Below are 26,883 nucleotides of genomic sequence, written 5' to 3'. Positions count from 1 at the left end.
TACTGTATTCTGAATACAAGGTTGGCTGCAGGGGATAAACAGATGTCAGAGAATTTTTCCCTAATAAGACCCTGGTAATAGAAGAGCACTGTCAGCTTCATTTTGCATTAAAAATCTCATTTCCTCTTTATATGACCAATTTTATTAGGTCCCTAAACAAAGATATTTTGTGTAACTCTTAGCAGCATAATGGGAACGGTGTCACCAAATTTCATATTTTCAGGTTTTTGTCCCCCAAATCAAGAGGCAAAACAGGAGTCGATTCTGAAGTCAGGACTTGAGCAGGGCTCATCAAAAAGGCTTTCGGTGAATCTGTTCACATGTTGGTTGGTAATGGTTAATTTTCACTTTCAATCAGAAGTATCAACATTCTTAAAGAATATAATCCTTGGGGTGTAAATTAAAGCTAAACTTTATATTTTCTCTGCGCTCGTTTTTTCCCCATTTTCCAATCACGGGTGACACTGACATAAAATTGCCCTAACTAGAGCTTAGGCACCACTGAACTTTTCTGGGTAATTTTGTTTTTAAAGCGTTATGCGTTGGGAGATACCTCTGACAGGCTATGTTTTCTATCCCAAGCATCAGTCCTTCACAAAAAGAAATCGACACTTGGATCCTTCCCTCTATACCCTTTGGAGGCCCAAATTCAAGTAGAAACATCATTGTGAGGTATCTGCTAATATCCAATTAACCTCTCTCTTCATCTGCAACTCTTTCGAAAGAGAGAGAATCTCCTTCGGGCTGTCAGGCAGGATATTTTCTGTGTTCGGCTCCAAGTGGAAAAAGCAGAAGCAGAGGAGGTGATGTGAGTTCACTTTACAATGTCTTCTATTGATTTAGTGAGAAAATCTCGTTTTAAGATTCACTAGACTCCAATCCTCCAAATGTAAAACCTTTGTTCCCAACATCTAAAGATGAAGACAGCTCAAGGAAGAGCCGCTTCTACCGTGATGGGAAGAAGAAGAAAATCACACGGTGAAGTAATGCAAATGACATAGAGAAATAAAGTCATGTCTGTTGGAGACATAGGACGACAAAGCTACAACTCCAGAGAGAAAAAAGCATTCAACAAAAACAATTTTTTCAACGTTATTATGTTGTAAAGCTTAAACGTGTTAACTGATCTGATTTTATTAAATTCGTATTGGCTGTTTACTTGTGACTATGATTCGTTCGTTGGAGCTATAGTGTGTTCGCAGAACTCATCAGATGATGGAACTAAAATAGAAAAGAAAGGTACTTAGGCAATTACACAATTGGTCAGCACATCCCCCAAAGGAAAGCTCACGCAGTGTAGAGAGGACTTTGACAAAGAGGCAGCAGGTGGCGCTCTTCCCCTGACATGGGCGCCAAGTGGGCGAAGTCCCTCAGGATGGGTTTCCCTGTTGGATGTGCTAGATTGGGGTGAAATGTTCAAACAAACTGAGATTTTAATTGTTAAAGATATCTTGACATATTTGCAAGGAGTAATGGTGTCTTATCAGCTTCCAAATTTGGGTAATTGTATTCTTCCTTCCAATATTCTTTTTCGACTCATTTTAATTTGGCATTCTTCATTTATTGGTCTAAATTTTGGGTAACAAGTTGCTGATGCTCTTGAATACCTCTATGATTCTACCTAGGAGTAAATACATTTCTGTTATTACTTCAGGTACTTTTTCACAGAAAATGCTCCATAGGATTTCTTTCAGACAAAATGAGTGGCATTATCGACAACAGGCTCCTATTAATAAATAATAGATAAATTAAGCAAGATGAAAAGTAAATCTGGAAGGCTATTGACAAATTGAGTATTGGCTAAAGTATTCATGGAAGGTGAGAACTGTAACGGCACTGGTCCACAGTAATAAGCAAATTCTCTACAGGGCTTTAGAGTTTATTTTTCACATTCATTCATTACAACCAAAAGTACTACCTAATGGAGTGAAACTCAAAATTACATTTATGTTTTTTTATTACAAATCCCATTATTTTGTGACTATAACACACTCCAGTTATTGTTAGTAGATGAATACATGTTTTTTCCACGTCTGAGGCATAAGATTTTTATGCATCGTTAATAGAGTAGCTACATCATAATAATTGACTGTAAGGAATTGAATAAAAACTTAACTTGCTACCTTGATTCTGTGTGGAGGCTCCTTAGCTACTTACTCTCTGTCTACCACATAGGTTGCCCAGCCATTCCAAGGAAAATGCTAAGAATATAAAAATAAAATAAATAATAAACAAATAAATTAAGATAAATAATAAAATAATTTGTTTTGTTCAGTTCACAATGCAGAATTTAGGAAAACCAGCCACTTAAGGAGCGGAATGAGCACGGACACAAACATTGGAATAAGAATTTACAGAGCAAAGTGGCGACTGTATGGTACTGTGACTGTGCCTTTATGGAACGGGTTGTCCACATTCCAAGGCTCTGACTTGATTCTATTTGCTTTTCCAATCTCTGAGAAATGACTCGACTAGTAATGAAATTTCTTGATATCTAGGAAAGCCCCAACAAAGTTTTATTTAATACTACTTAGAAGTTCTTAACGCTGCACTTTAAGAAAAGTTCTCATTTTATTTATTTGTCCTAAGTAAGGAAGTTTTCATTTTTTTTACCCTATCGTTACGACAAAGCCGGTGTTTCCTATGGTAACATTTTCTGGGCAGGAAATTTCAGTGTATTTGCCTGGAGAGTTAAAGTCAAGGTGCTGAAAGTGTGGTACATTCTTCTCAGTGGTTTGTGCAATAAAAGGTGACTTGGGTGGATATACATGATATTGAACTACATAACCTAACCAAAGTTGAAAGAATAAAAACTTCTCAATCATTTATCTTGATCTACTCACCAAGTGGCTGGGTCATGATCTGTAAAGTACTTAGAAAGAGTTATGCAATTTAATCCAAGTGTCCTAGGGTAATGATCAGTCTCATTAATTCACCATTTAACAACATGCCCAGTACATAATAAGTGCTTAATTAATGTATTTTGGATAAATTAGTAACTGAGTCGAGAATTGGGTCAAAACCAGTTGTATGAGGACTAGAGCTGATTTTTTTTTTTTCCTGATTAGATGGCATCACCTGTTAAGCAATGGACTAGCTCCTTGGGAAATACTTGAAAGATTTATTTACTCATTACCTCATTGTTCACTCATCTGTTCAACAAATGTGCTCTGAACTGTACTTACCATTAAACAAGGTAACATTGTTGGCTTTTAAAAATGCAGAGGTGAATGAGTGTAAGTAGGAAGGGAGATAATTAAACAATTCGATGTAGTGTGATAAACGTAATGATAAGAGAAAGCTCAGAATGCTTGGGGACACCTAAACTGGTCTTTGATGTCAAGGATGGTCTTTTGGGGGTGATGATGTCTAGAGTGGAGCCTACATCTGAGGAAAATTTGGAAGTGAGTGGGGATAAGATGAGGGGTCATGGCTCAGGACAGTGAAAGGTGATCCAGGCAGAAGGGAAGGGGCATGTAATTCAAAGACCTGAAAGTCATTAAATAAGGCCTCTATAGAAAACAAATGTCATTTAAAATTTTACATGCATCCGGAGATAATTGTGAAGCCACAGATGAAGAGAAAAAGAGCTCATGAATTAAAACTATGATTGGATAAATAGATACAATACAGGAAGAATCCATCATTTAACAGAAATATAATTTTCTATTTTGAGTTGTCCAGACATGATAACAGCCAATCTTTTTTACCTGAATCAAAATATGATATTCAAAGGACACAACAAATAACATTGTATAGCATTAAAAATCGACCTAAAACAAATAATCCTTTTCTAAAATGTAGACGATACATAAAAAGTAGTATCACAAAAACATCAAAATTAAGATCATATCATAGGTTTGTAAGGTTATGGTGATGTCCAATTTTCCTGATGGTCTTAACTTGGCCATAAATATCCAAGGACATTTAAGACCTCCATTATGAAGTGAGAGGAAACAAAACTCTTGCTCCTCTGGTTTTCCTGTGTTCCTCGAACTAGATGTCAAACCTATATAATATTTATAACTCTTCTTTTATTCTGACTACTGATTTGGTGATAGAAAATAAACATAGAATAATCCGTAAATTTTAGGGTCATTTGGCTGACAATGAGTTTTCTCTTAATCTCTAGGAGGGATTCGATACAGTTCCACATCCACCATCTTGACATGAGCAATGCCAGTTGCCTACTAACTGGCTTTTGACTTTAGCTGCTCTTCAGTGGACTTTTGTCACAGGAAAGCCACAACTGACACTCTTCATACAAGCAGTCTACCAAAATCATTTGGCAGATTCATCAGAAGAGTAACGTGACATAGTTTTAGGTCATTTGATTGTATTCAATTTCATTTTACTTTTGGTTTCAGGAAAACAGATGACTGCTTCTCGGCAGGACAGGCTACATTATTTCGGGAGTCCAGGAGTGAAATGCAAATGCGGTTGTTCAAACACTACCAAGAATCAAAACTGTAACAACAGGGCATTAGAGCAAGGGCAGGACATTGTGCACCACACCAGTCTCATGTCCACGAAAACGGTCCTGATTCTTAGCAGGCTACAGGGTCTAAACCACACTTATTTAGTCATAATATGCTGTTGGCATAAATACTCACTCTGGGAAGAAGACCCTGAGAAATCTACTCCTGAAGGGATAATGTACTGTTGTTGGGACCCTCCCCATTAGAAAGAGAGGCTTTCGGTGTCTCCATGCATGGAGAGGGAGGCAAGTCTGAGTGAAGAGCAAAATGACAAATTAGAGGACTGAGTGGGAATCCCACTTCTGCTACTCTCGAACCAAACTTGAGCAAGTCTCACGCCTCTTGTAATCTTGCTTTCCTTACCTGTAAGACAATTTTTTGTGCTATCTATTTGAAAGTGAACTTGTAAAGAAAATATGAAAGATTGTGTATGAATTTTTAAAAATCACGAAGTACCACATAAATGTAAAGTGCAGTTATTGTGGAGTAAATAACAGCACTAACGAGAACACGAACAACACTAGCATATTCAAACGCAATGCTCCTTTGGAAAAACTGTGTGCATTTATAACATCTTTACTGGATGAGCCCCATGGTTTTAAACAGGGCATAGGGTTTTCTCCTCCAGGTGATAGAGGTAAAAAGTAAAGTTATTTATGACGAATTCATATTTTCAATGGGATTCAATTGTTTTAATCAAAAATCTCCACATGGTTAAAAAAATATGGGATTCAATCAGCAATTTCAGTGAATATTTACTGAAAGAAAGGAATACTTAGAAATTTACCTTAAACTTGCTATAGACATTAAAATAACATTTGTTTCTTTACATTAAATGATAACTAGCATCTTAAATAAAAACCAAGCAAAGAAAAATTTACCATCAATAAAATATGCTGATTTAAAATGAGTATAAAGATATATATATATATAAATTTTTATTTTCCAAATTTCCACATGCACCCGATTCCAGGAGTCAGAGAGAAAATTCTCAGCCATGAATATAATATACATAAATAAAGCAATTCCTATTTGTCTGAATGCAAGCAAAGGATTTATTTGAAAAGAAGAATTATCCCTTCACCTTTATAAGCAGTTTGGTCTCTGTATGTGCTTATTGACGGGTGCTATTTTCACAATTCAGCACTAATTATTAATTTGTATTTTCAAGGGGGGGGGGGGTTATGCACGTAAGTCTCATTATTCCCATGAGACTTTTGTAAATAACACTTTAGAGCAGAGGCAGAAAATGTGTGCAGCTCTCACTTCTGGTTGCACATCACCTCGCATTATAATCCTGTTGCCAAGTTGTAAGTGTTAGCTGATATTATACCTCCACACTCAAGGTACCCATATTTCAGTGAGAAGAGAGGAGTTTTCTGTTAGAGAAGCACAGAATGAGAAGTTGGTCCCCGGATACTTTTTCATTTTAGTGGCACGCCATTAGCATCTTGAATATTTCAATGTGAGCACAAGGAAGTTCATAAGGGGATAAAATAACAATAATAATGTCAGATTTATAGAGAGTCTTATCCTGAAAACTCTTAAACTGCTTCCGAAGCAGGATTAGGTTAGATTCTTATCTGAGCTCCTTTTCTACCTCCTTTTTTAGTTTTGAAAATAGGGAAACATGAGACACTAATAATTTGCAATCATGTTGTTTCTTTCACTGGAAGGATTCATTTCTCCTTTAAATATGTTTTTTTTCTAAAGTGGGATGAATATGTGGTTTATTTATTTGTTTTTCTTTCTATTCGATTACTGGAGCCTAAAACAGAGTTTTGTGTGGTTTTTGGGTTTTTGTACATCAAGTTAATGCTACTGTTTTAAAATTTTCCACTTAGAGGCGCCTGGGTGGCTCAGTCGGTTAAGTGTCTGACTTCAGCTCAGGTCACCATCTCACGGTCTGTGGGTTCAACCCACACATCCGGCTCTGTGCTGACAGCTCAGAGCTTGGAGCCTGTTTGGATTCTGTGTCTCCCTCCCTCTCTGCCTCTTCCTGGGTGCTCTGTCTCTCTCTGTCTCTCAACCATAAAGAAACGTTAAAAATTTTTTTTTATTTTTCCATTTAGTTACATGTGATAAACATGTGTTGGAGTTCTCAGTGACTAAAATACGTGCCAGCTTTCTGAGGAATCCTGAAATGAGCAGAACATGGAACCTTGCCCGTAAGACATTCGCCAGCCACCAGGTAGCTCATGCACAAGCCAGCTGTGGAAAGTGCTCTTGGGGAAGTACAAACACAACATGATGAGAAAGCAAAGCGGGGAGATGAGGTGGGGGGGGGCAAAAAGGTGGTGTTGGAGGAGGCAAGGAAGAGCTTCCTGGAAAAGGTGACATATAAGCTTTAACAGATGAGCAAGAATTCAGAAGTTCAGCATTGCAGATAAAGAGTCTAAGAAAGAGTATGGAGACAGTACAGACAAATTGGAAAATAATGAGCAGATTTTCTTGGCTTTTAGGGTGTGTGAGAAGAGCTGAGGGAGGAATATGTCAACTGCCATAATAAGCTTTTGTAATTTATTCCGTATACGATGATGAATGCTAATGAATTGGAACATGACGTCATATAAGCTGCACTTGAGGGACAGGACAAGGTCAGAATGGTGTAAGATGGGCCAGAGTGGGAAAACCATGTTTGGGTTGTAGACGACCCCTCCATGTTTCAGGGAAGAGGCTTAAACATTCTGAAATCTTTCAATCTTTAAAAAATTTTTTTCTAATGTTTATTTATTTTTGAGAGAGAGACAGAGTGTGAGTGGGGGAGGAGCAGAGAGAGAGGGAGACACAGAATAAGAAACAGACTCCGGGCTATCAGCACAGAGCCCCACACGGGGCTTGAACCCACAAGCCAAGCGGTGAGACCATGACCTAAGCCGAAGTCTGACGCTCAGCCGACAGAGCCACCCAGCCGCCCCTGAAATCTTTCAGCCTTTATACCCTTGGTGATGATGGCAGTAGCAAGAAGCCTGTAACTGAAACCACATTTAAAACGTGTAGGGAGAAGATTTTGTCAGACACACATACTTTCATGAAAGAATTATGATGATGTAGTTCATGTGTTTGCTAATAGGAAGTTTAAGGTGCTTTCCAGGGGTGCCTGGGTGGCTCAGTCAGTTAACCGTCTGACTCTTGATCTCGGCTGAGGTCATGATCTCATGTTCGTGAGATGGAGTCTCGAGTCAGGATCTGTGCTGATAGCACAGAGCCTGCTTGGGATTCTCTTTCTCCCCCTCTCTCTGCCTTTCTCTCTCTCTCTCTCCTTTTCTCTCTCTCCCTCAAAATAAATAGACTTTGAAAAATGTTGAAAAAAATGAAGTGCTTTTCAAAACATTGCTTTCTTCAGTAAAATAAGGATTCCACTGTTTGCATTACTGATGTCAGACAGAGATACATCGAAGTCCAAAAGTATTAAGAAATCAATAATTCTAAATAGTGGATCATAAATTAATGAATTTTTAAAAAACTTTGCAGAAGATTTAGATATATTTGTGAATGCCTGAAGGACCTCAGTGAGTTCTGTCTTGATCCATAGTGATCATGTTATTCTGGAAGTGACATAATAATTCCTTCAGGGATGAAAACAAAGGGCGTCTCTTCATCTCTTCATCAGTCATATTACATATAAAAATATCCTGTCTGTACCATTGAAGGAATTGTTAAAGAAATTCTTTAGCATGGACTGGAAGTTCTTTAGTATAGCTGAATTGTGCGAGCTGCATGATTATTAATTTCAAGTTTGAATTTCTGCTTGTGACCTGTTGTTTCATTTTCTTCTTCAAATCTTATTCCTTGAGGCTCGCCCCACCCTCTGTGGTTTTATACCTTTTCTCATGAGTATAAATATAACCTATTTGTTTGGTTACTCAGACTGAGGCTTCAGACCAAGGAATTGGAAGTTGCTGCCTCTTGACAGCCTGTGCTTTTTTCTTCTATCATAAAAAGGATCCTAAGTAAAGAACACCAGCAGTGACTTGTGTAGCTTCTGGGCATTTTTTTGTTCTTGTGATCTAAAGTCCACTTATTGTGTTTTCTGTTATTTGGAGGTCATCAAACTTTGATCACTAGGGGGGAGTGTGGGGTTTTGCCTTGATCTTTGAGATCACACTACAGGCTGATTTTTAAAAAACATATATGAAAGTTTTATTTTAAAATTAAAAAAAAAAGCCACGATTCATTTGTATCAATATAAAATGCTTAAGAATGGTGAAATTCAAAACCGCGCTAATTAGGATTACTTTATAAATGGAGCTAGGAACGTAGCTAGTGATACTCAAACTCCTCAAACTCATGCGGGTGTTTTGTGAAATGTAACGCTGTTCTCCTTTTCTGCATCTATTTGGCCAGATGTGCAAAAGCCTACCACTGGGTCACCACATGTAAGTATGGTGTGGGGGTGGTAAAAAGAGCGATTTGCCATACCATGTGCCCATTTTATCCACTAGAGGCCACATGCTATAATCAGACTGAAAAGATTATTTTCTTGTCTTTTAATGACAACATAATCATTTTTGAAAATGTAAATGAGTGTACCCTGTACTAAATAGAAGCAAGAAATCCTTTTAAGTCTTAAATCATAGAGTTTTAGCACCAGAAAAAAAATCAGGGGGCTCATAAAGGACCCTTCAATGGTCTTCAATGGACTTCATGCTTGCCAGAGGTCACTGAGCTAGATAAGGAGATGTTTTTATAACATTGAGCTCATTAATTGGCATTCGTTCAATGTTTCCTTTTACACCAATCTATATTATTATTTATTTTTACAAATTTACTTGCCATGTGATCTTTTTTTAATTTTTTTTTTTTTAACGTTTATTTATTTTTGAGACAGAGAGAGACAAAGCATGAACGGGGGAGGGTCAGAGAGAGGGAGACACAGAATCTGAAACAGGCTCCAGGCTCTGAGCTGTCAGCACAGAGCCCGACGCGGGGCTCGAACTCACGGACCGCAAGATCATGACCTGAGCCGAAGTCGGCCGCCCAACCGACTGAGCCACCCAGACGCCCCCCATGTGATCTTTTAGCCAAGACGGATTTTGTTCTATTACTTCAGTTGCTACTCTCAATCATATGGAAAGAATTAACAAATGCTTCCGAAGTCCATGTCAATTCCATTGTACTGATAGATTTCCTATTTTGGAGGAATATTTTATGAGAGTAAAGAGAAATGAAAACCATTTGAAAAGCAGTGTGAATGATTGTATATGAAAGGATAAATATGTTTTTCTTTTCCTTCATGTTGAAATTTATGGTTTCACACTTATTTCTTCCTCAGCATCTTCAAATTCACCTTTGTTACCCTATTTTCAATTCTCTCACAAATAGAAAATAGTCTAAACAATGTAGTGAGGAAAGTCAGATACCTTTTGAGTAGAAAGCAAATCTAAAGTTTTTATTCAAACTAAGAACATGTCTGGGACTCTCAGATATATCTGCCATCTCTAGAGAATGGGTTTATGTCTTCCTAGCTGTGAGGAGTATTGAAGATACTCAAATAATCATCTAGTCATTTATGAACAAACTAAATGATGGCTATATTCACAAAATGGTGCATCAAATTTAGGTAGCACATCAAAGAAAGTCTAAAGCATGTGCTCTTTCACATAAAAGAATATGCCATCTTACCAGAAAAATGGTCACACACAGTCAAGTTAAAAAATAAAGAAAGCAAGATATGATTGAAATCTAAAAGTCATAAATATCACAACCACTGGAGGAAATAAGAAGGCGGATAGGTTTTGAAAGCTGGTTAGAACTTGGTAAGTAGAGAAAAAAGAAGCCTTGTATGCTATGGATAAACCTTTTCAAAGACCAGGATTTGGCAGTCCATGAGCTGAGTTTGAGGAGCCATGAGTTGGCCAATCTGCTCCCATAGTGAATCCATAAGGAAGTAACTGCAGTTAATTTTGAAGCAAAAGTAACAGATTTTGAATGCCGATAAGAAACTATGGATTTGATTCCTACAGATTGGCACCTCTCGAAATGCTCCTCTGTGCACCAAACTCTGTTAGGAATAAAAATCTGTGTTAAATAGTTGGAAGAAACCTGCCAACCCAAGCCCCATCCTGGAGATTTACATGTTAAAGACCCTGAGGAGATCTGCTATTAAAAATCCATCTGACCATGTTCAATGCTTTTTCTTTTCTTTTTCTCATCATTTTAAAGCTCAAAACACTTAGTTTGGCCTAACATCCTTGGTGTCATCCAGTCTGATGTGGAATATTCCTCAGAATAAAATTTGGGTATTTCTGCAGAAAATAACAGTAAAGTCTTAAACAAGAAAGTGGTACACTGGAATTTCTCTTTTAGAGAGATAAATATGAACGTTGCATAAATTCAAATAACCCCTGTCCAAGCAGGGATTGGAAAGTACAATCTGTCCAATTTGTGCTTAATGGGTTGTTCTCCATGGTGTCCACCATTTCAACAATTGGATTACTAGATTGTATCGTTTTCAGGCACTTATCAAATATGATAAATCATTGTAATGTTCAATAAGTTTGACAAGATTCTCCCGCCAGAATTTATAAAGTGATGAGTTGCTTCAAATTTTAACATACTTAATAAATATTGAATGACCACCTATAGAAAAACAAAACATATTTAGAAAGCAAAGGAAAATAAGCAAAACAGTAGTGTAAATAATCATAACTTCTCATCAGTGAAGGTAACAATGGAGTAAATAAGTCTTCAGGCTCTATGTAGTGATGAATTAAAATAAATTAAACCACGTTTTGATGTGTTTGTTATTGTTACTGGTTTGAATGCTTACTCATGTCTGGTAGTTGTACCTAAGTGTGATTTTAAAAGAAAATCTCTGAATTCTATAGAAGAAAGAGCTGTCTCCTAGGAAAGGGAATTTCTGAGCCTGGCTCACCTTGATACTTAGCTCCTCTTGGGGTTTTATAGTCAGATTGAGAGACATTAAGAATTCCTCTCCTGAAAATGCCTAAAACCACAACCATCACTTAAATGGCCATTCAGCAGTGTCAACATAACACTAGGGTAATAACTCTGCCATAAAAAGCAAGTTCTCCGAAATCTACCAAAGATACAACAAATATGAGTAAATGATAAAAATCAAAGCTTCTTCATAGCAGTTGCACAAGAGGCTGTAAAAATTAAAAGAATACTATAACAGGAGCTTACTCATCAAATGTGATGCCCTCTGAAAATATTTAAGTTACTTAATTCTTTAGTAAAAATTGTGTGGATAGGAACTATTAAGGTTATCATTACTCTCTTCTATTCAACAAGGAAGAGAAAGAGGGAATATATTTACACATAGGAACACATCCACAGGCCAGCAAATGGTTTTTGTAAAAGACTTCTAAGTGTTCTATTAACTGGAAGATTCATTAAGAAGCTTCCTCCATGGGATGAGAAGAAGGAAAGGAAAAAGCAAAGATTTCATTTAAAAATGGAAAGACTCTGAGAAATTAGCGATTGATATTCTGATATAACAAAATTTGTCAAAATCAATAGACAAAGCATCTGTACCCATGAAGTTTCCACAAGACAAACAAAACCAGTTTGGATATATGTGTAAAGAGATTTATTGCAAAGAATTGGCTTCCAGAGTTGTGAGTAGGCAAGGCTGAAATCCATAGATTGGGCTATCTGGAAGGGCAGACTGGAAACTCTCAGGCAGGAGCTAAAATCTCAGTTCTGTTCGTAAGGCCTTCCCACTGATTGGATCAGTCCTGCCTAAATTTTTAAAGATAATCTCTTCATCCGAAGTCAACTTCCATTGCAGATGCTAATCACATTTACATACACTTTCAGCATAACGCTGGGATTAAGATTTGACTGAACGGTTGGGTACCCATAGCCTAGCCAAGATGACATGCCACACTGACCATCACAGTACCTTTCTCTCTTAGTAAAGAAACTTTAGCGCCTTTAGGGCTTAAGGCTAAATTAGTTAGGTTGATCATTTTTCCTGGTCTATGTATGTATTTAGTTAAACATTTCTAAAACTTAGTATGAAATGTGTACATCACACTTAAGGCTATAACAGCTCTCATTTGATACTGCAGTTAGTCATTATTGAACACTTAGATTGTTCCAGGCACTTTAGAAGATACAAGGGTTTTCTTGGTGAGCAAAGTAGACATGTTGGCTGGCTTCATGGACCTTATAGTGTATTGAGTCATAGAGACAGTTTATGTAAATGTCTTCAGTTAGTGTTTTCTCAGTTACTAGTTATAAGCCACAAAGAAAAAATTATTATTTTGCTTCCTAAAGGCAAGGCTGTATTGAGTGTCAAGCATTCATTAATTCAAAGAATCCATATGAAATGTTCATTATTCAGTATTACTTTCAAAAACATGCTTTGAGATCTCTTCTTGGTACCATCTAAAATAAATTATAAATTATTCATAGGGGATAGATGGTTGGAAGGCGAGGACCCCTTGCCAAATGGAGAATGACGAACGAGGCTTAAAGGAGAAGATCATATACTTCATAATAGTGACCCTGGAAAAGGCATATCCTGAAAATGAGAGCAGTAAATTCATTATTAGCTTGTCCTATTTCTTGTTTTATCTCCTCTATCAAGGAGAATGAGAAACGGTTGGAAAAATATTGATATAAAGGGAATTAGGTCTACAATATTGAAGAGACTATAGTTGTTTCTTAGTCTCCTAGATCTGCACGATGATAAGACAGCATGGTCTTCCATTCTTGGGTTCTCCTGTTGGATTATTCTGCAAGTAAAGCTGTATGCCTGGAGCAGAGTTACAGAGAATAATCTGAGAGGAAAGCAGAAGAAGGAGGGAGAAAACATCTAGGAAAGAGTATATTCCTACTGGATGCAGGAGAGCATGAGCCCCAGTGGACCCTTCTACCATTTGTAGGATAGGGAGCTTGCCCCAGCCCTTTTCATTTTCATTACATTGTATGAAACTTGCAGATTATTGATAAAGAGAGTGAGACTCAGTTGGAACTCAGTGATTTGTTTCAACTCACATGTCAGAGAGCTTGTGCTTGGAGGTAAGTTAGTTCACTCACTATTGTTTTCATTTTATTTCTCCGTCAAATCTCAGTGCAGGATGTGAAATGAAGTTATGTGTGAGCAATTTCTCTGACAATTAGTAATAGCTATTTCTTGTCATCAAAGCCAGTAAGTGTCCTGTATGAAAGGACTGACCTAGACTTAATAATTATTGAGATGGGATGCTGGTTTGTTCTCTATTAAATATTTTGCTAAAGAATAAAAATCATTAATTTCATTTTCTACTTTAATGAGATTTCTAGATTTTTAAATTAACAAATATATCAAATTTATCAAAAGTGTTAGTAGGCTCTCCATTAAATATTTTGCTAAAGAGGGACACCTGGGTGGCTCAGTCGGTTAAGTGTCTGACTTCAGCTCACTTCAAACTCATAGTTCGTGAGTTTGAGCCCTGTGTCAGGCTCTGTGCTGACAGCTCAGAGCCTGGAGCCTGCTTTGGATTCTGTGTCTCCCTTTCTCTCTCTGTCCCTTCCCTACTCATGTTGTCTCTCTCTCTCTCTCTCTCAAAAATAAATAAACATTAAATTTTTTTAAAAGCCATATTTTGCTAAAGAATAAAAATAATTCTCAGTTCTATATTTTAATGAGATTTCTAGTTTTCAAAATTGAACATTTATTAGTCTCTTTAATTGTGAAAACTGTAGGATGTATTTATTTATAAATCTGTGATAAATTTATTCAAACAAACTTACTGTTCTACTTTAAGCATTTTGTTGATTTTACAATTGCATTTGTAGTTATATTTATAATTCCTATCTGTAATTTAGTTTGCTTATATGGTTTTATGTGAGTTTTTGATATTTTGTTGACAAATTTTATTAATATAAAAAGCATACTTTTATTTATGTATACAGAATTTTCCATCAGTGGACTTAAAGAACAGATTCGATATGTAGACTCTTTGTAGTTATTCTCTCACAACCACTTTTTGGTAAATATGTGTGGTGTAAAACTGGAATGAAAGTAGTTTTCTTCTTTCTTCTAATCGAAAAGATGTCAATCTTGAAAGGAAAGTATTGTAAATGTGAGAAAGAGAGACCGGATCTATTGTGTTTTTTTGTTCTTCTCTTAGGAGTTTTACACTCTTCTCATTCACCCATGTGCCTTTTGTTCAGAGTAATGTATTCTGTGATAGTATCCTTTTCAGGCCCCTCCAAATGCACGGACTGCCAAAATCACAAGATTATGTACAGTGGGTTTATGTTGCGGGCGGCTGTCCACCAGGGACTTAACAGGCTGAAATTGTCAACTTGGACTTACACCAATGGCCTGAAGCTAAAAGGTAAGTGAAATTTCAGCTGTGCTGTAGAACACTTCAAGTGTGTCTCCATTAAGTCAATGATGTTCTCCAAAAAAGAGTTATTTCCAGTCAAATAGACAGTTTGCCTCCAATATCAGATGGCGTAAAAGAAAAATTCAATAAGCAAAAAGTCTCAGCCAGATGCCAAGAGGCAGATTATACCCTGGCACCTCTTCTATTCAGAGACGATCTTCATGAGAAATGGCACATCACGCGATGTCATGTCGGCGTCTTCTCTGAGGGATTATATTTTAGTCTCTGAATGATAATTGGTCAGATGGAAACCTCAGAAGTACAACTGCTATTGGGTTACCAGTCCCCCATGTGGTCTCGAGAACTCTTGATCTGTTGGACCTAGAAAGGAAATACTTCTCTCGACTGTTATCTTGTGTTCCACATACTGCAAAGGTACATGAAGCATCATGGTGCGGTTACTCATTGCGATTAGATTTGATACTTTGCTTAAAGACTTTATCGATTAACTTTCCAGGAAGTAGAAAGCACCTACTATGTTCCGGTGTGTTGGGTGAACTCGCAATCTTTTCAGCCATTTTATAATTTACTGTTTGTACACTGAGGCACAAACGAAATGTAGCTAAGGTCAAGTTCAAATCCAAATAGCCTTCTTTCAGATCAGCATACTCCCAGTAAGTGTTCTAGAACCGTAAGTGGGTTTGCTTTGTTAAGATGGCTTTTTAGTCAATATAAAACACAAGGGTTTTAGTTATGGATATTTAGGGTCATTTGAAAATGAGGCGTGTAGATCTGCCTGTGAATGAGACTCTGAAATGTGGAAAGAAAATATGAGTCAGGTGACCTGACTTGCGGAAAGCACCTTCTCAGGTGAAGATTTTAAGATGAAATATAAAACTACTAAATATAAAGCAATACCCGAATTTTTTTCAAAACCATCCCTGAATTTACTATGTCACCTATTGGATATGTTTCCAGGAATCCAGTTGTGCAGATGATAGAAACATCGGGGCTTCGGGTAGCATCTATTCATTCAATGATATTTATTTATTTGAAAGAAAAAGAGAGACAGAAGGAAAGGAAGAAAGAAAAAGGAAGAAGAGAGGAAAGGAAGGAAGGAGGACTCTTATGTGCCAGGGTATGGGCTAAATATTGGAGTAAAAAAAAAAAAAGAAAAGAAAAAAAAAGCAGCTTCCGGTAACTTAGAGTTTATAGGGAAGACTTACGTAAACAACAAGTTTCAGAAGGTGGTAAACCCGATTAAAATAGCATCAGTGCAAAGGGAGTAGAGAAGTGAGAATGTTTTCTCTGGCGGGTGAGAGAGGCTTCACACAGGAGATGACCTTAAGCTGAGTCCTCAGTGATGAAATGGGTTTAAAACACGTGCAGGTGGTGTACACACAAAACAAAATAATAATAAATAATAATTAATAATAATAAATTAAACGATGCTGAAGTTGTCAACAACAAAAAATTGCTGTTCACTTTCCCCTATTTTGGCCCCATTTTGCAGATATAACTTTATTTCTGTCTTTATTTCTCTCTTGCCATATTCTATTACAGTTATGCATTCATTCATATTTATTGATCATACCCTGCCCAATATGTAGGATGAGGGACATCACCAACCACCCCCCTTCCTCCCTCTTCTTTCCCCACCTACATTCTTATGTCTTAGTTTTGTCAGGTGTATATTTGCTTTATATTGTCAAGATGGATAACGTTTAAATGCTCTTCTGGGGTCATAATTAAGTCTACCTGGTCTATAGCTGATTCTGAAAGCTGAAAGCCAATTATAGATATTTATATTATCAAGATTATATTAAATGGCGTTCACTTGAAAGCCAAGTGGTAGGAAGGATCTCTCTACAATTCACCATCAGCATCCCTCGCACTTTCTAAAGTAAAGGACGCCATCAAGACAGGTAAGTGGATTTTCTTACACACTATAAATTGCTCAACATGGTGCCACATTTGAGTTCACTTCTAATATAGACTATGGCATCTCCTATGGAGTGTTTTCTTCTTGTAGTTTCTAATCACCTCTCATATTTTTGTGTGTGGGGGAAAAACCATATAATTTCTTCACACTTCTGCTAGAATCTTTCCATTGTTCTTCATTCTTTCTTGTAAGAAATGCACCCTATTTGCCTTAACATTTTCTTGGAAATCATTGCCAATATTTTCATGTGGACTGATAAAGGCTTTCCAAGCTTGATACACAGATGTCATCCTGGGATTTTATTTTTTATATCTGCTGAGTTGATTCCGCCAACTGGTTTTCAAATCTTGTGATTTGTCTTTTTGTATTTTTTTTTTCTGAAGTATCTATTGAGTGAATATTTCAGAAACAGTAATTAGGAAGTAAATATCTTAATTCTGTATATACTTGAAAACACTTTACTTCACACTGACTGACACTCTGGGCATAAACTTTTGTACTCATTTGTAACTGTAGCAAATGAGCAAACTTGGTCTAAAATGACACAAATGATTTATCTGACAGTTCCATAGGTCAGAGGTCCATACAGGTCTCATTGGACTAAAATCAAGGTGCCAAGTCTTTGGGGCACCTGGATGGCTCAGTTGGTTGAGCGTCAGACTCCGGCTCAGGTCATGATCTGGAGGTTTGTGGGTTCGAGCCCCACGTCGCGCTCTGTCCTGACAGCTCAGATCCTGGAGCCTGCTTCAAATTCTGTATCTCCCCCTCTCTTTGCCCTTCCCTGCTCACGCTCTGTGTCTGTCTCTCAGTAATAAATAAACATTAAAATAAATAAATAAGGTGTCAGCAGGGCTGAGCTCCTTTCTGGAGGTTCTGTGAAAGAATCCATTTACTGCTCATTCAGGTTGTTGGCAGGATTCAGTTCCTAGTGCTTATAGGATTGAGGTCCCCATTTTCTTGCTGGTTTTAAACTGAGGGCTGTTCCTATTTTCTACAGATCGCTGCCTTCCTTGGCTGTTAGCCCCCTGCCACCATCTTCAAAGCCAGCAATACTCACATCACACCTCTCGGACCCTTCTCCTATTGTCTTATCTATGACTTAACCAGAAAAGGTCCTCCTGAAAAAGTAAAGCCCATGTGGATATTCCAGGATAATCTCACCAACTCAAGGTCAAAAAACTGAATCACATCTGCAAAGTCTTTTTTGCCATATAAGATAACATTTTCACAGGTTTGGGGAATTAGGTTATGAACGTCTTTAGGAGTCATTTTTCTGCCTTGGATCAAAAGTATATTCCCTTAGAAATTTAAAGTCACTGCTAATTGACAAATATAATTTTATATATCTAAAGTATGGGGAGCCTGGGTAGCTCAGTGGATTGAGCGGCTGACTCCTGGTTTTGGCTCAGGGAATGATCTTACGGTTCCTGAGTTCGAGCCCTGCTTCGGACTGTGCACTGACAGTGTGGAGCCTGCCTGGGATTCTCTAGATAAATAAATAAATAAATAAATAAATAAATAAATAAACAAACAAACATTTAAAGCGTACGACATGGTGATTTGATACACATTTACATGATGGAATGATTAGCAAGATCAAGGTAATGGATACATCTATTACTTCACATAGTTAACTCTTTGTGTGTGTGTGTGTGTGTGTGTGTGTGTGTGTGTGTGTGTCTGTGTGGTAAGAATGCTTAAGGTCTACTCCTAGCAACTTTCAAGTATACAATACTGTGTTATTAACTATGGTAACCATGCTGTACATTAGATCCTCAGAACCAACATTTCTTGATGAGATTAAAATTAAACCACAAGTATTTCAGGTCCTGTTTTCTCCTGACTTCCTCTTACCTTATGATTTCTGTTAGGTTGTATCTTAAATATTTACTACATACTGTATCAGTAAGATTTATACTGAGGTCAGAGGAAGGGGATATTTGAAACTGAAATTCCAGCTCCAAAAAGAGAGGAAAATATTTGAGACAATTGTTGCCTGTTGGAAAACATTGAAGGGGAAAAAATATAATTAAAGTTAGCCTTCTTTCAGATGCCATCCGAGCATGGATAATCACAGATGCTCTGTGTGGCTGAAACATAATGAGCTTTTCAGTCCTCTCCCTCCTGAACAGTGCGAGGTATTTCCTACCATTTCAACATATGAATATTTTTGCAACACCAGCCCCAAATAAATACTTTCATCCAGAGTCAGTCTTCTTGTTCTGGTGATTACAATAGCAAGGTGGAGAAAATACATAGGGTCTGCTGTACAAACTAACATTGTAATGAAGATCTAAATTTGCTCGTTATCCCTTGAAACAGCAGTTAGGAGGTACAGAGGGGACGGGATATTGCTGTTCTTTTGCGTACTCTGCAAGGAGAAGGAAGCAATTTGAATAAAATATCTGACAAATAAACTGTTGGGAATTTGTCAGAAGCGTGTTCGTGGTCTCCGCAGGAAGTCCATGCAGAGAGTGGAAGGCCTGTAATGATGAGGAGGTCTTTGCCTGCGTCTACATACATTGAGTCCCAAGGAGATCTCTTCTACAAGTATGTCTGTCCCTGAGCATGCGCCACGGGGGTTCCTCCTACTCCACCCTAGGCCAGTCCAAGAGCTCAAATCCAAAAGACTTCTCCGAGGGGTTATTTAAGATGTGGTGACGTTTTCTATATGCTTCCTATTTAATTTACACCCCGATTGGTGACCTGTGTAATCAATGCCTGCCTGATCCAATTATTTATTTTCAAATATATTTCTGGCTTCCGCCCGCCGCAAAGAACTAGAGAATAGGACGTGTCTTTGATAAAGCTGCCTTTAAAGAGAACCATAAAAATGGCTTGCTATTTTTAAGGCTACGTTTTAAATAAGAAACCCTAGTTCCTTGGATAAGTCACTCCATAATTTTAAAACTAGTGGAATAGGTAATATGTTAAGAGTTTTATTTTGTCGTGATTTTTAAGTTAAGATTTTAAAGATTTGGTTAAAAATAACTTTAAGAAATCATTTAAGTTGATTTAAAATGACCTTATGTCTTAAGGTTACAAGTTGAAATATCTACACATTTAAACAGTCTATAAGAAATTGTATCTGATTTAAAAAGCGGGATGGGGGTAGTTACAACATACCATATGATAAAATAAATGCAGCTTCTACCTATCTGAAGTGAGAAGTGAATTATGAGTTTGAAGTTTCATCATAAAGATTAGCCATTCTGTTTCCCCTACACTTGAAACTAAAGATTTTTTGCCAATATATAGATACAGATATAGATAGATATGGATTAGATATAGACATCTATATATTTATCCATATAATAAATAAATCATATTTTATAATATCCATATAATAAATATAATCGTTTTTAACACAAAAACAAGGTTATAGACTGATTTCCATATTGAGGAAGATAGTCAAAATTGCTTTGGCAATAGAAAAGTGTGTAACAGACTGTCATTGTGATTTTTTGTAAATATATCAAAAATATGTTTATTTTTTGCTATCTAACTGGGAATTCTTTTTGGTTGTAGGCCAATCAGTAGGGAGAGCTGAGGGCTTCTGTTCTCACTTGTATGTGGGAAGGGTCTAGTCTAAAGACTCTGAAGGACTTCAGTCTCAGGGTCATGGTGTTCATTCATGTTCTCTGAGATTTCATCACTCTCTCTTAGGACAGAAGGCTTTCCAATGAACCATTCTTGGGGTCACATGTATGGCCTTACACTTCCGGCTATCCCAAACTCAGACACCTCTCTGGAATGATCCAACTCCAACAGGACAATAATGTGGTTTTCCTTACTTCCTGTATCTGCACAGTAGCTTTCTGAGCCTGGACACTCAGGGACCCATTGGAAACATTGTGACCTCCTTCTATGTTCACTTTTCCAATCCTTAGCCACCTTAGAGCTTTTGAATTTTCCAGGGCTTGTGAATATTTGCTATTACAACAGCAAAATAAGTTTTGCTTCCCCCATCATCTAATTTCTCGCAGCAGTGAAACTGAAACACCAGCGCAGGCTGGCCACTGAGCTCAGTCCAGGGTGCTGGGTATGAGTCCCAGGTACAGAACGGGCATGCCTGGCAGAGCAAGGAAGGAACATCAAAACTTGCTTCTTAAAGCTAATACTCTTTCTCCTAAAGAGGGTCCTTTGGTTTCTTTTCAAAACCTGAATAAGGGTACTAGGCTTGACTGGATATCTTTACTAACTCGGGTGGAAACAGCCCAAATGAATAGGTAAAATATATACTACCTGCTATATAATGTGTTAACAAACTGGCAAGTAGCTCAATAACAAACAGAAGTAAAAGTTTAAGATCAGAAATCAATGAAATATAAAACAAAAATAGCAAATCTAACACACCTTTAAAGAAACTGAACAAGACAATAAAAAAGAGGAGATAAAAATTACTAATACCAGGAGTGAAAAAAGTGACATCATACAGACCTTGAAGGTATTAAGAGCTAATCAGGAAAATTACAAAGCACTTAATGTCCGTAAAAATAAATAAAAATGTGACATATCAAAACAGTTATGCAGCAAAAATGGTTTTTGAGTTACATCTGTAGTCTTCAATGTTTACATTAGAAAATAAAAGAGTGGAAATTAATGAGTTAAATGTCCAATTTTTAAAGTTAGGGAAAAGTCACTAATAAAACTAAATAAGAGAGAAGAAAAGGAATAAAGACGATAATAAAAATCATTGAAACACAACAGGGAGATACACAACAGGGAGGCTCAACTAAGCCAAATATAGTTCATAGATAAAATTTACAATATGGACAAGCCATTGGCAAAACTAAACAAGAAGAAAAGAAGAAAGGCACAAATAAACAATTTTAGAAATTTTTAAATGTCATGTTTAAAAATTTGTTTAAAATAGAGGGATAGCAAAAATAATTTTTTCTTAACATATTTTGAACTCAGAAGAAATTGACACATTAAAAAAAATTTACTTACCAAAGCTTCCATGAGAAGAAACAAGACATTTAAATAATTCTATAAGTACTGGGGCACCTGGGTAGCTCAGTCTGTTAAGCATCTGAGTTTGGCTCGGGTCATGACCTCACAGTTTGTGGGTTCGAGCCCCACATGGGGCTCTTTGCTGACATCTCAGAGCCTGGCTTCTGTGTCTCCCCCTTTCTCTGCCTCTCCCCTGCTCGTGCTCTCTCTTTCTCTCAAAAATAAATAAACATTAAAAAATTAAAAAAAATAATTCTATAGTTCTAAAGGAACTGCATCAGTAGTTAATATTTTTTTCACAGTAACATAATAAGAGAAACAAGTGAACATTTTATTTTTTTAAGTTTATTTATTTTGAGAGAAAGTGCATTTACATGAGCAGGGGAGGAGCAGAGAGAGAGGGGGAGAGAGAATCCCAAGTGGGAGGAGCCCAACAGGGGCTCGAATTCACAAACCCGGGAACCATGAGATCATGACCTGAGCCAAAACCAAAATTCAGACGCTTAACCGACTGAGACATCCAGGCACCCCAAGAAACAAATGAATATTATCAAACAGTCAAGGAACAAATAGCTTTATACCAACTATTTCAAGGACGGAGCTACAGTCCAAGACTCCCAGCGAATGCCTGAAACTGAGGATAGTACCAAACCATGGCCATACTATGTTTTTTTTCTACACATACATACTTATGATAAAGTTTAATTTATTAAGTTAGGCACAGTAAGAAATTAACAACAGTAACAGTTAATAAAATAGAACTATAACCGTGTACTCTAATAAAAGCTCTCAAAGTATCTTGTTGTACTGCCTGATCCTTCTTCCTGTGATGATGACGACGTGAGATGATGAAAGGATGAAGGGAAGTGAATGGGACAGGCACTATGACATCGTAGCGTTAGGCTATTGTTGACCTGATGATACATCAGAAGGAGGATCATCTGCTTTTGGAGGGTGGTTGACTGCTGGTAAATGAAACTTCCCGTAAAGGGTGGGGGTAGAACTACAACTTATATCAAGGTCCTCACACTGAAACCTGACAAGAACAATATGGTGGGGGGGGGGGGGGGAATGTACATGGTTATCACATTTAATAATTTGCATGTACAATTCTTCAAATATAAACAACTTAAGTCTAGGAATAAATTTAAAAATCTCATAAATCATGAACAAGTTTGTGAGAGGTATAAGTGAACTTTTCTAAAACTGATCTCCTCAGGCTGTACTTCCAAAGAGGAAGAAACCGGCCTCTTACAAAACTGATGTCCTGCACGGTTTCATGGAGAGCCATGTGGGCCCAGTGCTTAAGACAGAATGCCCTGGGGGTGCCTGGGTGGCCCAGTCGGTTAAGCCTCTGACTTCGGCTCAGGTCATGATCTCATAGTTCATGGGTTCGAGCCCTGCGTCGGGCTCTGTGCTGACAGCTCAGAGCCTGGAGCTTGCTTCAGATTCTGTGTCTCCCGTTCTCTCTGCCCCTTCCTGGCTCATGCTCTGTCTCTCTCTGTCTCAAAAATAAATAAAGAAAAAAAAACACAGAATGTCCTGCTGTGCCTCAGGCCTTGCACCCCAGCCATCTCTCCCTGACTGTGATGTTGTGATTTACAATAAGAAATATTGGAGCACCTGGGTGGCTCAGTTGGTTAAGTGGCCAACTCTTGATTTCAGCTCAGGTCATGATCTCACAGGGTTTGGAGTTTGAGCCCCACCTCAGCCTCTGGGAAGAGCCTGCTTTAGATCCTCTGTCTCCCTTTTACTGCCCCTACCCACCTCAAAAATAAATAGTCACTAAAAAAACTTAAAAACAGAAATACATATTTGGTCTCTGTCCTTATTTCTTGCACAGAGCTTCTAAAAGTCCTGGAATTTCTCTGTTATGTTAACAAGTGACTTTGGGAGCCTTCAGGGCAGATTGCTTGGAGACAGTGACTTTCAATCCCACCCCCTGACCTCCGGAGAGGGGAGAGAACCTGGAAGTTGAATCACTTGCCAGTGACCAATGATTTTCTCAATCATGTCTATAACTGAAGTCTCCAGAAAAACCCAAAATGATGGACTTTAGAGAGTTGCCGGGTTGGTGAACATATGGAGATTTTGATCAGAGAACCATCCTTGGAGAGGGTGTGGGAAGGTTCAAGACCTTCCCACATACCTTGTCCTACAGCTTTCTTCAGCCAGGCTGTTCAGATGAGTGTGATGGACTGAATATTTGTGTGCTCCTCAAATTCTTATGTTGAAGCTCTTGCCCCCAGTGTGATGGTCTATGAGGTGTGATGGTCTTTGAGAAGTACTTAGGTTTAAATTAGGTCATGAGAGTGAGGGTCTCATGTTGGATTCGTGTCTCTAGAAGAAGAGGAGGAAACCAGAGTTTGCTCTTTCTCCACCATAGGAGAACACAGAGAAAGAAACCATCTGTAAACCATAGAGCAGCTCTCAACAGAACCTGACCCAGCTGGCACGCCAATCTCACACCGGCAGCCTCCAGAACTGTAAGAAATACACCACCGGGTCTCTGGTATTTTTTGGCAGCTCTGGCTGAGGGAGTTTGCCTCACCCTCAGTGCAGGGAATGTGCTCCTGACAAATGTAATGAGCTTTCTCCCAAGGCAGCCGGGCATAGCAGTTCCTTCAACAAATGCAGACCAAACCCCGGATTGCACCTCTGTTGAATTCCCCTTGTTCCGGATTTGATGGTGCACATGCCATCAGAACTAGGCATTCCAATAAAGGTACCACTTCAGCTGAGAACTAAACCAAGAGGAAGAGAGAATATTATCCTGTGTTTTTTTACTCTATTGAACATTTTCATGCTTTGGGGGGAGGGGATGGATACCTTAGACAATTTCTTTCCAACTCAAAATAACCTGGGTGAAATAAGTAAGTAAACAAACAAAAATAAATAAATAATTTAAAAATGAACATGGGTGCATTTTTCCCCTACATTTGCAAGGCATTTTTCTTTTTTCTGAAGGAGCTTCTCATTCATTACTGTGATAGTCATGTCATTTATTGGAGTTTACAGGGAGGGGATAGAGTTAGATCTGCCCCAGATGCTGTCTCCCAGTTCTGCCATCAGGTGACTGGCATAGCCAGTTAGGGTTCCCCATTTCCGGCCTAGGTCATCCAGGACTAACAGAGATATGCCGCACGGTGATAGCCATCTGTAGAAGTTGTGGGCCAAATTACATGAAAGAAGTTTTTCTGCCCATAAGCCCCATTTTGTAAAAATAATATAAATAGTTATTTTAATTTTTTTTGACGTTTTATTTATTTTTGAGGCAGAGAGAGACAGAGCGTGAGCAGGGGAGGGGCAGAGAGAGCGTGAGACACAGAATTGGAAGCAGGCTCCAGGCTCCCAGCTGTCAGCACAGAGCCGGAAGCAGGGCTCGAACTCACAAACCGTGAGATCATGACCTGAGCCAAAGTCCTACGCTTAACCGCCTGAGCCGCCAGGCGCCCCTATAAATAATTATTTTATAACACAGATACCCTCACTAAACACCACAAAAGACAGGGTAACAAAAGGTCTGGAGCACATAACTTTCAAATTGAATATGCCATCTCCTTTGAACAGACCCAGCTCTACTCTCTTTGTGTTTAAAACTCAAGTCCCAGAGTAGTATTGTTACTGTTAAGAAGCCAAAGAATCCACTTGCTCTACTCCTAGCTTAGACTTACAATGCAATATAGTCCATCAGCAACTGAAGAAGCAGGCATGCTGTCTACATATATCATCAAAACAGTTCATCTCCCTGCACGATAAAACCTGAAATAAAACGATTCACACCAGATGGACTGCCATTCAACCGCCCGCAGAAGTGCACAAAACATACAAAATAAAACAGGTTTTACCTTACTGGTGTGTTAAAGCCATCTTGCAGGTACTAGCTGAAGAAAACAAACAAACAAACAAACAAACAAAAAAATATATATGTATATAAATATAGTGTATATGCAAATTGTGTATATAAGGCAAATTCACACATATACACACTTACACAAACATACATACGATCTGGAAGAAAATAACAAAGGTCACTTAGTTTTATCTTCCTGCTGGTTTAATTATAAAATAATGTGTCGCTGCGCCCCATTTTTTAAATGTTCATTTGAAGCATATCTCTGGGGTTCCTGCCTTTGGCACTGTGTTAGCTGCGTTACAGGAGCTGACCACTGCCCTGCCCGCGCGGCGTTGGAACAGCACAGAACAAATCCCTGCCCCTTGCGCGGCAAAGGCTTACGATGCCACTGTGTCACATATGTTTCCAATTAATCTCCTGCCAGGCTCTCTGACTGAATTACACAATCCCTGAAATGTTTTAAAGGCTTAACTAATTCGAAGCATAACCATAGGTTAAACACTGTTGAACTATCAAACGCAAACTATATATTTAACATAAGCAAATCGTCTCACAGATACAAACGTGGCCGATGGGGTGCTATAATCAGGAGAGGGAAATGCCTTTGTCTTATTTTGTCCTTATACCCAAAACATTATAGTGCCCATTTTTAAATACTAAAAATAAGGTACAAGGAGAATTTTCCATTTATTACAGTATAGACAAACAATCTGAATAATTCAGGCTGTGTTTACAGAGCACAAAGTGAGGCTCAGATTTCATAAATATTCATGATTAGTATGGGTAAGCAGTCCAGATAATTCAGAAGCCATCCTATCCCTGAATGGTTCAATTTGCTGGAATAGAGAGAACCAATTTACCAGATAATTATGACATCTCCATTTCACCACTAAGTATAGAACCAAAGAGGAGAAAATACCTCCTTATTTTTTACCTTCATTCAGATGGTTGTTTCATTTTGATTATGTGGGATTATGTGGATTTGGTTATGGAGGGAGCTTATTCAGATTCCTGGCCTCTATTTTAAACACGGTGTTTCTCTTTCGCTCCATTTCCTTATTCTCACTTTCTGCCCTTGATAGGGACAGTGTGCAGGAGAGACCAGCCCTCAGGTCCAAATTCCCTGTGATTCCTCCCAATTAGGTCATCCAGCACCTGGTGAAAATGTTACTCAGAAGGCAGTGACACTCTCTACTGCGGGAAATGAATGGTTTCCTTTACAAGGACAGTCCAGAAAAATAGGTCAGCTTGTAATTATAAGCCTCGCTGAGCAGGGAATAACAGAGTGACATCGAAGATTTAGGCAAAAATTTTAAAACCCCTGTCCTTTTACTTATCTGTACTGCTTCTTCTTCCAATAAA

This window comes from Panthera onca, chromosome A1 (genome assembly GCF_046562875.1).
Source record: "Panthera onca isolate mPanOnc1 chromosome A1, mPanOnc1 haplotype 2, whole genome shotgun sequence".
Classification (NCBI taxonomy): Eukaryota; Metazoa; Chordata; class Mammalia; order Carnivora; family Felidae; genus Panthera; species Panthera onca.
The sequence above is the reverse complement of the archived record's forward strand: the minus strand, read 5'-3'. Positions refer to the sequence as shown.